General features: G+C 58.3%; 1 protein-coding gene across 3 annotated transcripts in view; it reads left to right on the top strand.

Annotated features, from left to right (window-relative positions):
• Window positions 1–1,349: 1,349 nt before the first annotated feature.
• TP53BP1 (tumor protein p53 binding protein 1) overlaps window positions 1,350–15,295 on the top strand; it is a 429,855-nt gene continuing 415,909 nt past the window's right edge. For 2 of the 3 annotated variants that reach the window (XM_069625154.1, XM_069625150.1), the window contains exon 1: window positions 1,350–1,513. The gene's annotated coding sequence lies outside the window, so the exon portion shown is untranslated. The remainder of the gene's footprint in view (window positions 1,514–15,295) is intronic. The other variant, XM_069625153.1, reaches the window with a different exon arrangement.

Genomic DNA, 15,295 nt, shown 5'->3' with positions numbered 1-15,295 from the left:
TAAAGTCTGCCAAGCCATTACAGAAGGGAAAAGACTGTATGCAAATCAGGCTTGGCCCCACCACAAAAGGGGCAGTCCAGCCCAAACTGCAAGGTCCCAGACCACAAGCATCCCCAGACATGTTTGGGCCTTGTTGGGCTTCATCAGTGAGGAGTATCTTGGGTCTCTAGGCCCAGCAGGCTCGGGATCCATGTCTGGGTATACCCGTCCCACTCGGGGTGACTTACGCAAAACCAAAAAGGTGATGGCTGGAAGGTTTTTAATTCATCATAACCACATGCACAGCTCTGGGCAACCCTCCAGACCATTATTTTTAAGTCTGTCAAACCATTACAGAAGGGAAAAGACTGTATGCAAATCAGGCTTGGTCCCCCCCCCAGAAGGGGCTGTCCAGCCCGAAATACTAGGTCCCATCCCGTCTGCCGAGACTACGAGCATCCCCAGACATGTTTCGGCCTTGTTGGGTGTCATCGATGAGGAGTTGCTTGCGTCTCTAGTACCCAGCAGGCACGGGAGCCACGTCTGGGCATACCCGTACCAGTCAGGGTGACTTAAGCAAAACCAAAAGTTGATGGCTGGAAGGTTTAGAATTACATAACCACGGGCAAAGCTCTGGGAACCCTCCAGACCGTTCTAACCTGGCCGTTCGAGCAGGGCTGCTCCCATTGGTGGCAGTACCTGACTGATTTGCTAAAAAACGGTGGTGTGGAAGGTTGCCCAGAGCTGTGCCCGTGGTACAGATTAATTCAAAACCTTCCATCCATCACTTTTGTGGTTATAGTTTGTCTCCCTTTGTGAGAGAGGGTATGCCCAGACGTGGGTCCCTTGCTCGCTGCGCCATAGGGACCCAAGCTGCCCCTCACTGAGGAGGCCCAACCAGGCCGAAACATGTCTGGGGTTGCTTGTGTTTCCTGCAGGGGGGACCTGGCCTGGCAGTTTGGGGAGGGATGCTCGCAGACTGGCTAAAAAAAAGGTGTTGTGGAAGGTTGCCCAGAGCAATGCCAGTGGTTCAGATTAATTCAAAACCTTCCACGCCCCCAAGCAGAGTTTCTCTCCTCCATGTTCTGATTGGTCCATGCATGTGATTCGTCTGAGTGCTTTAGCTGAAGTACACCATTTCACGGGACTTCCCTCGGAGCTGTCAACCAATAGGATCCACCCCACCCCCACTACCCCCACTCTCATCCCCACCCCGGAACGCTCGTTCCTGCAAATCAAGCCCTTCGAGGTGCTTGCCTTGCACTCTACCGCTGCAAACTTTGTTTCTGGGCAGCGCCTGGCTATTCCTGGTATCTCCTGGCACCGAGGGCAGCCGGGGTGCAGACCTGTGGTCGGCAGCGCCCCCACCCGTCCGCAGCACAGACAGCAGGCGAAACGCAAGCATCGCTCAGGCTGCAGCGGCGACTGCAGAGCAAAGCTCCCTGCAGCTCCCCCTCCCGCTCCTCGCAACGCCCACCCTCCCGCCTCCCATGCAGAGCCTCGACGTTGCAACGCGAGCACCGAGCACAACGAGGTAACCACGCTGGGCACCCCCGTGTGTTGACATGGTTGAATGCATGCTGCATGGGGATGGAAGGGGTGTGCAGGCGGGGAAGGGTAGGGGTTGCAGCGTGCGTGGGGAGAGGCAGGTGGCATGAGATGTGCAGCGTGTGGGATGGAGAGGGAGGGGTTAAAGGATGTGTGGACCGTAGTGTGGCGGAGGGTGTGCAGGGCCAGGAGGGGGCGGGGAGGGTGCAACATGTTGGGAATGTGTAGGTCGTGTGTCTGGTGTGTTCATTGTGTCTGGAGGCAGGGGGGAGGGAGTGGGGGTGATCCTTGTGGAGTGAAGATGGCCAGGCAGGTGAGGGGGAGCAGCATTGCCACGAAGAACGAGCCATTTAGACCAGTGATGGGTGCAGGGGTGCCCCTGCAGGGGGCGCTGCTGCATTGCTGGGCCGTGGCGCAGGATACAAAAGCAGGGAGTGCAGAGAGGAAACAAAGCGCCTGCAGAACAGAGAATGCCAGATACACAGGGCGCCTGTGCAGAAAGTCCGTGCAGTGCCCAGGAACAGCAAGCAGTGTATGCAGGCTAGGCACCGAATGCTAAATAGACAGGGCGCCTGTGCAGGAAGGTCAGGCAGTGCCCAGGAACAGCAAGCAGTGTATGCAGGCTAGGCACCGAATGCTAGATAGACAGGGCGCCTGTGCAGGAACGCCAGGCAGTGCCCAGGAAAAGCAAGCAGTGTGTGCAGGCTAGGCACCGAATGCTAGATAGACAGGGCGCCTGTGCAGGAACGCCAGGCAGTGCCCAGGAAGAGCAAGGAGTGTGTGCAGGCTAGGCACCGAATGCTAGATAGACAGGGTGCCTGTGCAGGAAGGTTGTGCAGTGCCCAGGAAAAGCAAGCAGTGTGTTCAGGCTAGGCACCGAATGCTAGATAGACAGGGCGCCTGTGCAGGAAGGCCAGGCAGTGCCCAGAAAGAGCAAGCAGTGTGTGCAGGCTAGGCACCAAATGCTAGATGTGCAGTGCCCAGGAAAAGCAAACAGTGTGCAGGCTAGGCATCGAATGCTAGATAGACAGGGCGCCTGTGCAGGAAGGCCAGGCAGTGTCCAGGAAGAGCAAGCAGTGTGTGCAGGCTAGGCACCGAATGCTAGATAGACAGGGCGCCTGTGCAGGAAGGCCAGGCAGTGCCCAGGAAGAGCAAGCAGTGTGTGCAGGCTAGGCACCAAATGCTAGATGTGCAGTGCCCAGGAAAAGCAAACAGTGTGCAGGCTAGTCATCGAATGCTAGATAGACAGGGCGCCTGTGCAGGAAGGCCAGGCAGTGTCCAGGAAGAGCAAGCAGTGTGTGCAGGCTAGGCACCGAATTCTAGATAGACAGGGCGCCTGTGCAGGAAGGCCAGGCAGTGCCCAGGAAGAGCAAGCAGTGTGTGCAGGCTAGGCACCAAATGCTAGATGTGCAGTGCCCAGGAAAAGCAAACAGTGTGCAGGCTAGGCACCGAATGCTAGATAGACAGGGCGCCTGTGCAGGAAGGCCAGGCAGTGTCCAGGAAGAGCAAGCAGTGTGTGCAGGCTAGGCACCGAATGCTAGATAGACAGGGCGCCTGTGCAGGAAGGCCAGGCAGTGCTGAGGAATAGCGAGCAGTGTGTGCAGGCTAGGCACCGAATGCTAGATAGACAGGGTGCTTGTGCAGGAAGGCTGTGCAGTGCCCAGGAAAAGCAAGCAGTGTGTGCAGGCTAGGCACCTAATGCTAGATACACAGGGTGCCTGTGCAGGAAGGCCAGGCAGTGCCCAGGAAGAGCAAGCAGTGTGTGCAGGCTAGGCAGCGAATGCTAGATAGACAGGGCGCCTGTGCAGGAAGGCCGTGCAGTGCCCAGGAAGAGCAAGCAGAGTGTGCAGGCTAGGCACCGAATGCTAGATAGACAGGGCGCCTGTGCAGGAAGGCCGTGCAGTGCCCAGGAAAAGCATGCAGTGTGTGCAGGCTAGGCACCGAATGCTAGATAGACAGGGTGCCTGTGCAGGAAGGTCATGCAGTGCCCAGGAAAAGCATGCAGTGTGTGCAGGCTAGGCACTGAATGCTAGATAGACAGGGCGCCTGTGCAGGAAGGATGTGCAGTGCCCAGGAAAAGCAAGCAGTGTGTGCAGGCTAGGCACCGAATGCTAGATAGACAGGGTGCCTGTGCATGAAGGCCAGGCAGTGCCCAGGAAGAGCAAGCAGTGTGTGCAGGCTAGGCACCGAATGCTAGATAGACAGGGCGCCTGTGCAGGAAGGCCAGGCAGTGCCCAGGAAGAGCAAGCAGTGTGTGCAGGCTAGGCACCAAATGCTAGATGTGCAGTGCCCAGGAAAAGCAAGCACTGTGCAGGCTAGGCACCGAATGCTGGATAGACAGGGTGCCTGTGCAGGAAGGTCATGCAGTGCCCAGGAAAAGCATGCAGTGTGTGCAGGCTAGGCACTGAATGCTAGATAGACAGGGCGCCTGTGCAGGAAGGATGTGCAGTGCCCAGGAAAAGCAAGCAGTGTGTGCAGGCTAGGCACCGAATGCTAAATAGACAGGGCCCCTGTGCAGGAAGGCCAGGCAGTGCCCAGGAACAGCAAGCAGTGTGTGCAGGCTTGGCACCGAATGCTAGATAGACAGGGTGCCTGTGCAGGAAGGCCATGCAGTGCCCAGGAAAAGCAAGCAGTGTGTGCAGGCTAGGCACCGAATGCTAGATAGACAGGGCGCCTGTGCAGGAACGCCAGGCAGTGCCCAGGAAGAGCAAGCAGTGTGTGCAGGCTAGGCACCGAATTCTAGATAGACAGGGTGCCTGTGCAGGAAGGTTGTGCAGTGCCCAGGAAAAGCAAGCAGTGTGTTCAGGCTAGGCACCGAATGCTAGATAGACAGGGCGCCTGTGCAGGAAGGCCAGGCAGTGCCCAGGAAGAGCAAGCAGTGTGTGCAGGCTAGGCACCAAATGCTAGATGTGCAGTGCCCAGGAAAAGCAAACAGTGTGCAGGCTAGGCACCGAATGCTAGATAGACAGGGCACCTGTGCAGGAAGGCCAGGTAGTGTCCAGGAAGAGCAAGCAGTGTGTGCAGGCTAGGCACCGAATGCTAGATAGACAGGGCGCCTGTGCAGGAAGGCCAGGCAGTGCCCAGGAAGAGCAAGCAGTGTGTGCAGGCTAGGCACCAAATGCTAGATGTGCAGTGCCCAGGAAAAGCAAACAGTGTGCAGGCTAGGCACCGAATGCTAGATAGACAGGGCGCCTGTGCAGGAAGGCCAGGCAGTGTCCAGGAAGAGCAAGCAGTGTGTGCAGGCTAGGCACCGAATGCTAGATAGACAGGGCGCCTGTGCAGGAAGGCCAGGCAGTGCTGAGGAAGAGCGAGCAGTGTGTGCAGGCTAGGCACCGAATGCTAGATAGACAGGGCGCCTATGCAGGAAGGTTGTGCAGTGCCCAGGAAAAGCAAGCAGTGTGTGCAGGCTAGGCACCTAATGCTAGATACACAGGGTGCCTGTGCAGGAAGGCCAGGCAGTGCCCAGGAAGAGCAAGCAGTGTGTGCAGGCTAGGCAGCGAATGCTAGATAGACAGGGCGCCTGTGCAGGAAGGCCGTGCAGTGCCCAGGAAGAGCAAGCAGAGTGTGCAGGCTAGGCACCGAATGCTAGATAGACAGGGCGCCTGTGCAGGAAGGCCGTGCAGTGCCCAGGAAAAGCATGCAGTGTGTGCAGGCTAGGCACCGAATGCTAGATAGACAGGGTGCCTGTGCAGGAAGGTCATGCAGTGCCCAGGAAAAGCATGCAGTGTGTGCAGGCTAGGCACTGAATGCTAGATAGACAGGGCGCCTGTGCAGGAAGGATGTGCAGTGCCCAGGAAAAGCAAGCAGTGTGTGCAGGCTAGGCACCGAATGCTAGATAGACAGGGTGCCTGTGCAGGAAGGCCAGGCAGTGCCCAGGAAGAGCAAGCAGTGTGTGCAGGCTAGGCACCGAATGCTAGATAGACAGGGCGCCTGTGCAGGAAGGCCAGGCAGTGCCCAGGAAGAGCAAGCAGTGTGTGCAGGCTAGGCACCAAATGCTAGATGTGCAGTGCCCAGGAAAAGCAAGCACTGTGCAGGCTAGGCACCGAATGCTAGATAGACAGGGTGCCTGTGCAGGAAGGTCATGCAGTGCCCAGGAAAAGCATGCAGTGTGTGCAGGCTAGGCACTGAATGCTAGATAGACAGGGCGCCTGTGCAGGAAGGATGTGCAGTGCCCAGGAAAAGCAAGCAGTGTGTGCAGGCTAGGCACCTAATGCTAGATACACAGGGTGCCTGTGCAGGAAGGCCAGGCAGTGCCCAGGAAGAGCAAGCAGTGTGTGCAGGCTAGGCAGCGAATGCTAGATAGACAGGGTGCCTGTGCAGGAAGGCCGTGCAGTGCCCAGGAAGAGCAAGCAGAGTGTGCAGGCTAGGCACCGAATGCTAGATAGACAGGGCTCCTGTGCAGGAAGGCCGTGCAGTGCCCAGGAAAAGCATGCAGTGTGTGCAGGCTAGGTACCGAATGCTAGATAGACAGGGCGCCTGTGCAGGAAGGTCGTTCAGTGCCCAGGAAAAGCATGCAGTGTGTGCAGGCTAGGCACTGAATGCTAGATAGACAGGGCGCCTGTGCAGGAAGGATGTGCAGTGCCCAGGAAAAGCAAGCAGTGTGTGCAGGCTAGGCACCGAATGCTAGATAGACAGGGCGCCTGTGCAGGAAGGCCAGGCAGTGCCCAGGAAGAGCAAGCAGTGTGTGCAGGCTAGGCACCAAATGCTAGATAGACAGGGCGCCTGTGCAGGAAGGCCAGGCAGCGCCCAGGAAGAACAAGCAGTGTGTGCAGGCTAGGCACCAAATGCTAGATGTGCAGTGCCCAGGAAAAGCAAGCACTGTGCAGGCTAGGCACCGAATGCTAGATAGACACGCCGCCTGTGCAGGAAGGCCAGGCAGTGTCCAAGAAGAGCAAGCAGTGTGTGCAGGCTAGGCACCGAATGCTAGATAGACAGGGCACCTGTGCAGGAAGGCCATGCAGTGCCCAGGAAAAGCAAGCAGTGTGTGCAGGCGCCTGTGCAGGAAGGCCAAGCAGTGCCCAGGAAAAGCAAGCAGTGTGTGCAGGCTAGGCACCGAATGCTAGATAGACAGGGCGCCTGTGCAGGAAGGCCAGGCTGTGCCCAGGAAGAACAAGCAGTGTGTGCAGGCTAGGCACCGAATGCTAGATAGACAGGGCACCTGTGCTGGAAGGCCATGCAGTGCCCAGGAAAAGCAAGGATTGTGTGCAGGCACCTTTGCAGGAAGGCCAGGCAGTGCCCAGGAAGAGCAAGCAGTGTGTGCAGGCTAGGCACCGAATGCTAGATGTGCAGTGCCCAGGAAGAGCAAGCAGTGTGTCCCACTAGGCACCGAATGCTAGATAGACAGGGCGCCTGTGCAGGAAGGCCAGGCAGTGCCCAGGAAAAGCAAGCAGTGTGTGCAGGCTAGGCCCCGAATGCTAGACAAGGGACGCCTGCATAGGAAGGCCAGGCAGTGCCCAGGAAAAGCAAGCAGTGTGTGCAGGCTAGGCACCGAATGCTAGATAGACATGGCACCTGTGCTGGAAGGCCATGCAGTGCCCAGGAAAAGCAAGGAGTGTGTGCAGGCGCCTTTGCAGGAAGGCCAGGCAGTGCCCAGGAAGAGCAAGCAGTGTGTGCAGGCTAGGCACCGAATGCTAGATGTGCAGTGCCCAGGAAGAGCAAGCAGTGTGTGCCGGCTAGGCACCGAATGCTAGATAGACAGGGCGCCTGTGCAGGAAGGCCAGGCAGTGCCCAGGAAAAGCAAGCAGTGTGTGCAGGTGCCTGTGCGGGAAGGCCAGGCAGTGCCCAGGAAAAGCAAGCAGTGTGTGCAGGCTAGGCACCGAATGCTAGACAAGGGACGCCTGCATAGGAAGGCCAGGCAGTGCCCAGGAAAAGCAAGCAGTGTGTGCAGGCTAGGCACCGAATGCTAGATAGACAGGACGCCTGTGCAGGAAGGCCAGGCAGTGCCCAGGAAGAGCAAGCAGTGTGTGCAGGCTAGGCACCGAATGCTAGATAGACAGGGCGCCTGTGCAGGAAGGCCAGGCAGTGCCCAGGAAGAGCAAGCAGTGTGTGCAGGCTAGGCACCAAATGCTAGATAGACAGGGCGCCTGTGCAGGAAGGCCAGGCAGCGCCCAGGAAGAACAAGCAGTGTGTGCAGGCTAGGCACCAAATGCTAGATGTGCAGTGCCCAGGAAAAGCAAGCACTGTGCAGGCTAGGCACCGAATGCTAGATAGACACGGCGCCTGTGCAGGAAGGCCAGGCAGTGTCCAGGAAGAGCAAGCAGTGTGTGCAGGCTAGGCACCGAATGCTAGATAGACAGGGCACCTGTGCAGGAAGGCCATGCAGTGCCCACGAAAAGCAAGCAGTGTGTGCAGGCGCCTGTGCAGGAAGGCCAAGCAGTGCCCAGGAAAAGCAAGCAGTGTGTGCAGGCTAGGCACCGAATGCGAGATAGACAGGGCGCCTGTGCAGGAAGGCCAGGCTGTGCCCAGGAAGAACAAGCAGTGTGTGCAGGCTAGGCACCGAATGCTAGATAGACAGGGCACCTGTGCTGGAAGGCCATGCAGTGCCCAGGAAAAGCAAGGATTGTGTGCAGGCGCCTTTGCAGGAAGGCCAGGCAGTGCCCAGGAAGAGCAAGCAGTGTGTGCAGGCTAGGCACCGAATGCTAGATGTGCAGTGCCCAGGAAGAGCAAGCAGTGTGTCCCACTAGGCACCGAATGCTAGATAGACAGGGCGCCTGTGCAGGAAGGCCAGGCAGTGCCCAGGAAAAGCAAGCAGTGTGTGCAGGCTAGGCCCCGAATGCTAGACAAGGGACGCCTGCATAGGAAGGCCAGGCAGTGCCCAGGAAAAGCAAGCAGTGTGTGCAGGCTAGGCACCGAATGCTAGATAGACATGGCACCTGTGCTGGAAGGCCATGCAGTGCCCAGGAAAAGCAAGGAGTGTGTGCAGGCGCCTTTGCAGGAAGGCCAGGCAGTGCCCAGGAAGAGCAAGCAGTGTGTGCAGGCTAGGCACCGAATGCTAGATGTGCAGTGCCCAGGAAGAGCAAGCAGTGTGTGCAGGCTAGGCACCGAATGCTAGATAGACAGGGCGCCTGTGCAGGAAGGCCAGGCAGTGCCCAGGAAAAGCAAGCAGTGTGTGCAGGTGCCTGTGCGGGAAGGCCAGGCAGTGCCCAGGAAAAGCAAGCAGTGTGTGCAGGCTAGGCACCGAATGCTAGACAAGGGACGCCTGCATAGGAAGGCCAGGCAGTGCCCAGGAAAAGCAAGCAGTGTGTGCAGGTTAGGCACTGAATGCTAGATAGACAAGGTGCCTGTGCAGGAAGGCCAGGCAGTGCCCAGGAAAAGCAAGCAGTGTGTGCAGGCTAGGCACCGAATGCTAGACAAGGGACGCCTGCATAGGAAGGCCAGGCAGTGCCCAGGAAAAGCAAGCAGTGTGTGCAGGTTAGGCACCGAATGCTAGATAGACAGGGCGCCTGTGCAGGAAGGCCAGGCAGTGCCCAGGAAAAGCAAGCAGTGTGTGCAGGCTAGGCACTGAATGCTAGATAGACAGGGCGCCTGTGCAGGAAGGATGTGCAGTGCCCAGGAAAAGCAAGCAGTGTGTGCAGGCTAGGCACCGAATGCTAGATAGACAGGGTGCCTGTGCAGGAAGGCCAGGCAGTGCCCAGGAAGAGCAAGCAGTGTGTGCAGGCTAGGCACCGAATGCTAGATTGACAGGGCGCCTGTGCAGGAAGGCCAGGCAGTGCCCAGGAAGAGCAAGCAGTGTGTGCAGGCTAGGCACCAAATGCTAGATGTGCAGTGCCCAGGAAAAGCAAGCACTGTGCAGGCTAGGCACCGAATGCTAGATAGACAGGGTGCCTGTGCAGGAAGGTCATGCAGTGCCCAGGAAAAGCATGCAGTTTGTGGAGGCTAGGCACTGAATGCTAGATAGACAGGGCGCCTGTGCAGGAAGGATGTGCAGTGCCCAGGAAAAGCAAGCAGTGTGTGCAGGCTAGGCACCGAATGCTAGATAGACAGGGCGTCTGTGCAGGAAGGCCAGGCAGTGTCTAGGAAGAGCAAGCAGTGTGTGCGGGCTAGGCACCAAATGCTAGATAGACAGGGTGCCTGTGCAGGAAGGCCAGGCAGTGCTGAGGAAGAGCAAGCAGTGTGTGCAGGCTAGGCACCGAAATGCTAGATAGACAGGGCGCCTGTGCAGGAAGGTTGTGCAGTGCCCAGGAAAAGCAAGCAGTGTGTGCAGGCTAGGCACCTAATGCTAGATACACAGGGTGCCTGTGCAGGAAGGCCAGGCAGTGCCCAGGAAGAGAAAGCAGTGTGTGCAGGCTAGGCAGCGAATGCTAGATAGACAGGGTGCCTGTGCAGGAAGGCCGTGCAGTGCCCAGGAAGAGCAAGCAGAGTGTGCAGGCTAGGCACCGAATGCTAGATAGACAGGGCTCCTGTGCAGGAAGGCCGTGCAGTGCCCAGGAAAAGCATGCAGTGTGTGCAGGCTAGGTACCGAATGCTAGATAGACAGGGCGCCTGTGCAGGAAGGTCGTTCAGTGCCCAGGAAAAGCATGCAGTGTGTGCAGGCTAGGCACTGAATGCTCGATAGACAGGGCGCCTGTGCAGGAAGGATGTGCAGTGCCCAGGAAAAGCAAGCAGTGTGTGCAGGCTAGGCACCGAATGCTAGATAGACAGGGCGCCTGTGCAGGAAGGCCAGGCAGTGCCCAGGAAGAGCAAGCAGTGTGTGCAGGCTAGGCACCAAATGCTAGATAGACAGGGCGCCTGTGCAGGAAGGCCAGGCAGCGCCCAGGAAGAACAAGCAGTGTGTGCAGGCTAGGCACCAAATGCTAGATGTGCAGTGCCCAGGAAAAGCAAGCACTGTGCAGGCTAGGCACCGAATGCTAGATAGACACGGCGCCTGTGCAGGAAGGCCAGGCAGTGTCCAGGAAGAGCAAGCAGTGTGTGCAGGCTAGGCACCGAATGCTAGATAGACAGGGCACCTGTGCAGGAAGGCCATGCAGTGCCCAGGAAAAGCAAGCAGTGTGTGCAGGCGCCTGTGCAGGAAGGCCAAGCAGTGCCCAGGAAAAGCAAGCAGTTTGTGCAGGCTAGGCACCGAATGCTAGATAGACAGGGCGCCTGTGCAGGAAGGCCAGGCTGTGCCCAGGAAGAACAAGCAGTGTGTGCAGGCTAGGCACCGAATGCTAGATAGACAGGGCACCTGTGCTGGAAGGCCATGCAGTGCCCAGGAAAAGCAAGGATTGTGTGCAGGCGCCTTTGCAGGAAGGCCAGGCAGTGCCCAGGAAGAGCAAGCAGTGTGTGCAGGCTAGGCACCGAATGCTAGATGTGCAGTGCCCAGGAAGAGCAAGCAGTGTGTCCCACTAGGCACCGAATGCTAGATAGACAGGGCGCCTGTGCAGGAAGGCCAGGCAGTGCCCAGGAAAAGCAAGCAGTGTGTGCAGGCTAGGCCCCGAATGCTAGACAAGGGACGCCTGCATAGGAAGGCCAGGCAGTGCCCAGGAAAAGCAAGCAGTGTGTGCAGGCTAGGCACCGAATGCTAGATAGACATGGCACCTGTGCTGGAAGACCATGCAGTGCCCAGGAAAAGCAAGGAGTGTGTGCAGGCGCCTTTGCAGGAAGGCCAGGCAGTGCCCAGGAAGAGCAAGCAGTGTGTGCAGGCTAGGCACCGAATGCTAGATGTGCAGTGCCCAGGAAGAGCAAGCAGTGTGTGCCGGCTAGACACCGAATGCTAGATAGACAGGGCGCCTGTGCAGGAAGGCCAGGCAGTGCCCAGGAAAAGCAAGCAGTGTGTGCAGGCGCCTGTGCGGGAAGGCCAGGCAGTGCCCAGGAAAAGCAAGCAGTGTGTGCAGGCTAGGCACCGAATGCTAGACAAGGGACGCCTGCATAGGAAGGCCAGGCAGTGCCCAGGAAAAGCAAGCAGTGTGTGCAGGCTAGGCACCGAATGCTAGATAGACAGGACGCCTGTGCAGGAAGGCCAGGCAGTGCCCAGGAAGAGCAAGCAGTGTGTGCAGGCTAGGCACCGAATGCTAGATAGACAGGGCGCCTGTGCAGGAAGGCCAGGCAGTGCCCAGGAAGAGCAAGCAGTGTGTGCAGGCTAGGCACCAAATGCTAGATAGACAGGGCGCCTGTGCAGGAAGGCCAGGCAGCGCCCAGGAAGAACAAGCAGTGTGTGCAGGCTAGGCACCAAATGCTAGATGTGCAGTGCCCAGGAAAAGCAAGCACTGTGCAGGCTAGGCACCGAATGCTAGATAGACACGGCGCCTGTGCAGGAAGGCCAGGCAGTGTCCAGGAAGAGCAAGCAGTGTGTGCAGGCTAGGCACCGAATGCTAGATAAACAGGGCACCTGTGCAGGAAGGCCATGCAGTGCCCACGAAAAGCAAGCAGTGTGTGCAGGCGCCTGTGCAGGAAGGCCAAGCAGTGCCCAGGAAAAGCAAGCAGTGTGTGCAGGCTAGGCACCGAATGCTAGATAGACAGGGCGCCTGTGCAGGAAGGCCAGGCTGTGCCCAGGAAGAACAAGCAGTGTGTGCAGGCTAGGCACCGAATGCTAGATAGACAGGGCACCTGTGCTGGAAGGCCATGCAGTGCCCAGGAAAAGCAAGGATTGTGTGCAGGCGCCTTTGCAGGAAGGCCAGGCAGTGCCCAGGAAGAGCAAGCAGTGTGTGCAGGCTAGGCACCGAATGCTAGATGTGCAGTGCCCAGGAAGAGCAAGCAGTGTGTCCCACTAGGCACCGAATGCTAGATAGACAGGGCGCCTGTGCAGGAAGGCCAGGCAGTGCCCAGGAAAAGCAAGCAGTGTGTGCAGGCTAGGCCCCGAATGCTAGACAAGGGACGCCTGCATAGGAAGGCCAGGCAGTGCCCAGGAAAAGCAAGCAGTGTGTGCAGGCTAGGCACCGAATGCTAGATAGACATGGCACCTGTGCTGGAAGGCCATGCAGTGCCCAGGAAAAGCAAGGAGTGTGTGCAGGCGCCTTTGCAGGAAGGCCAGGCAGTGCCCAGGAAGAGCAAGCAGTGTGTGCAGGCTAGGCACCGAATGCTAGATGTGCAGTGCCCAGGAAGAGCAAGCAGTGTGTGCAGGCTAGGCACCGAATGCTAGATAGACAGGGCGCCTGTGCAGGAAGGCCAGGCAGTGCCCAGGAAAAGCAAGCAGTGTGTGCAGGAGCCTGTGCGGGAAGGCCAGGCAGTGCCCAGGAAAAGCAAGCAGTGTGTGCAGGCTAGGCACCGAATGCTAGACAAGGGACGCCTGCATAGGAAGGCCAGGCAGTGTCCAGGAAAAGCAAGCAGTGTGTGCAGGTTAGGCACCGAATGCTAGATAGACAGGGCGCCTGTGCAGGAAGGCCAGGCAGTGCCCAGGAAAAGCAAGCAGTGTGTGCAGGCTAGGCACCGAATGCTAGATAGACAGGGTGCCTGTGCAGGAAGGCCAGGCAGTGCCCAGGAAGAGAAAGCAGTGTGTGCAGGTTAGGCACCGAATGCTAGATAGACAGGGCACCTGTGCAGGAAGGCCAGGCAGTGCCCAGGAAGAACAAGCAGTGTATGCAGGCTAGGCACCGAATGCTAGATAGACAGGGCACCTGTGCTGGAAGGCCATGCAGTGCCCAGGAAAAGCAAGCAGTGTGTGCAGGCACCTTTGCAGGAAGGCCAGGCAGTGTCCAGGAAGAGCAAGCAGTGTGTGCAGGCTAGGCACCGAATACTAGATGTGCAGTGCCCAGGAAACGCAAGCAGTGTGTGCAGGCTAGGCACCGAATGCTAGATAGACAGGGCGCCTGTGCAGGAAGGCCAGGCAGTGCCCAGGAAAAGCAAGCAGTGTGTGCAGGTGCCTGTGCGGGAAGGGCAGGCAGTGCCCAGGAAAAGCAAGCAGTGTGTGCAGGCTAGGCACCGAATGCTAGATAGACAGGGCACCTGTGCTGGAAGGCCATGCAGTGCCCAGGAAAAGCAAGGAGTGTGTGCAGGCGCCTTTGCAGGAAGGCCAGGCAGTGTCCAGGAGGAGCAAGCAGTGTGTGCAGGCTAGGCACCGAATGCTAGATGTGCAGTGCCCAGGAAGAGCAAGCAGTGTGTGCAGGCTAGGCACCGAATGCTAGATAGACAGGGCGTCTGTGCAGGAAGGCCAGGCAGTGCCCAGGAAAAGCAAGCAGTGTGTGCAGGTGCCTGTGCGGGAATGCCAGGCAGTGCCCAGGAAAAGCAAGCAGTGTGTGCAGGCTAGGCACCGAATGCTAGGCAAGGGACGCCTGCATAGGAAGGCCAGGCAGTGCCCAGGAAAAGCAAGCAGTGTGTGCAGGCTAGGCACCGAATGCTAGATGTGCAGTGCCCAGGAAGAGCAAGCAGTGTGTGCAGGCTAGGCACCGAATGCTAGATAGACAGGGCGCCTGTGCAGGAAGGTCAGGCAGTGCCCAGGAAAAGCAAGCAGTGTGTGCAGGCGCCTGTGCGGGAAGGCCAGGCAGTGCCCAGGAAAAGCAAGCAGTGTGTGCAGGCTAGGCACCGAATGCTAGACAAGGGACGCCTGCATAGGAAGGCCAGGCAGTGGCCAGGAAAAGCAAGCAGTGTGTGCAGGCTAGACACCGAATGCTAGATAGACAGGGCACCTGTGCTGGAAGGCCATGCAGTGCCCAGGAAAAGCAAGCAGTGTGTGCAGGCGCCTTTGCAGGAAGGCCAGGCAGTGCCCAGGAAGAGCAAGCAGTGTGTGCAGGCTAGGCACCGAATGCTAGATGTGCAGTTCCCAGGAAGAGCAAGCAGTGTGTGCAGGCTAGGCACCGAATGCTAGACAAGGGACGCCTGCATAGGAAGGCCAGGCAGTGCCCAGGAAAAGCAAGCAGTGTGTGCAGGCTAGGCACCGAATGCTAGACAAGGGACGCCTGCATAGGAAGGCCAGGCAGTGCCCAGGAAAAGCAAGCAGTGTGTGCAGGTTAGGCACCGAATGCTAGATAGACAGGGCGCCTGTGCAGGAAGGCCAGGCAGTGCCCAGGAAAAGCAAGCAGTGTGTGCAGGCTAGGCACCGAATGCTAGATAGACAGGGTGCCTGTGCAGGAAGGCCAGGCAGTGCCCAGGAAGAGAAAGCAGTGTGTGCAGGTTAGGCACCGAATGCTAGATAGACAGGGCACCTGTGCAGGAAGGCCAGGCAGTGCCCAGGAAGAACAAGCAGTGTATGCAGGCTAGGCACCGAATGCTAGATAGACAGGGCACCTGTGCTGGAAGGCAATGCAGTGCCCAGGAAAAGCAAGCAGTGTGTGCAGGCACCTTTGCAGGAAGGCCAGGCAGTGTCCAGGAAGAGCAAGCAGTGTGTGCAGGCTAGGCACCGAATGCTAGATGTGCAGTGCCCAGGAAACGCAAGCAGTGTGTGCAGGCTAGGCACCGAATGCTAGATAGACAGGGCGCCTGTGCAGGAAGGCCAGGCAGTGCCCAGGAAAAGCAAGCAGTGTGTGCAGGTGCCTGTGCGGGAAGGGCAGGCAGTGCCCAGGAAAAGCAAGCAGTGTGTGCAGGCTAGGCACCGAATGCTAGATAGACAGGGCACCTGTGCTGGAAGGCCATGCAGTGCCCAGGAAAAGCAAGGAGTGTGTGCAGGCGCCTTCGCAGGAAGGCCAGGCAGTGTCCAGGAGGAGCAAGCAGTGTGTGCAGGCTAGGCACCGAATGCTAGATGTGCAGTGCCCAGGAAGAGCAAGCAGTGTGTGCAGGCTAGGCACCGAATGCTAGATAGACAGGGCGCCTGTGCAGGAAGGCCAGGCAGTGCCCAGGAAAAGCAAGCAGTGTGTGCAGGTGCCTGTGCGGGAATGCCAGGCAGTGCCCAGGAAAAGCAAGCAGTGTGTGCAGGCTAGGC

This window comes from Ambystoma mexicanum, chromosome 11 (genome assembly GCF_040938575.1).
Source record: "Ambystoma mexicanum isolate Mex_15411 chromosome 11, UKY_AmexF1_1, whole genome shotgun sequence".
Taxonomy (NCBI): domain Eukaryota; kingdom Metazoa; phylum Chordata; class Amphibia; order Caudata; family Ambystomatidae; genus Ambystoma; species Ambystoma mexicanum.
The sequence above is the reverse complement of the archived record's forward strand: the minus strand, read 5'-3'. Positions and strand labels throughout refer to the sequence as shown.